Below are 465 nucleotides of genomic sequence, written 5' to 3'. Positions count from 1 at the left end.
CCCCTGCCCCCCAGCAAACCCATGCCCTATAGCAAAAACCCCTCAAAAAAAAAAAAAAGGTTATTGCAGTCCCATTAGTTCAATTAAAAAGCAAGATAATAAGCAACAGTTAGTTGCAAGGTACCCTGCTAGGTGCTGTAGGGAATACAAGACGAGAGTTCATACAGCTCCAGGCTTCTAGGAACTTGCATCTGGGAAGTGTAAACAGCATGTGTCAAATAAGATGGCAGTTGGAGAGACATCTGCACATCCATCTTTACTGCAGCATAATTACAATAGCTAAGCCATGGAATCAACCTAAGTACCCCAAACTGATAAGTGGATTGGGGAAATACAGCACATATACACAAAAATATGGCACATATATTACTCAGCCATGAAGAATAGCAAAATCCTGTCATTTGACATGAAGTAGATGAACCCAGAAGAAATAATGCTAAGTTAAACAAGCCAGACTGTGAAAGA

The sequence above is a fragment of the Tupaia chinensis genome, unplaced genomic scaffold (genome assembly GCF_000334495.1).
Source record: "Tupaia chinensis unplaced genomic scaffold, TupChi_1.0 Scaffold144010_1, whole genome shotgun sequence".
NCBI classification, from domain to species: Eukaryota; Metazoa; Chordata; class Mammalia; order Scandentia; family Tupaiidae; genus Tupaia; species Tupaia belangeri.
Note: the sequence above shows the minus strand (reverse complement) of the source record.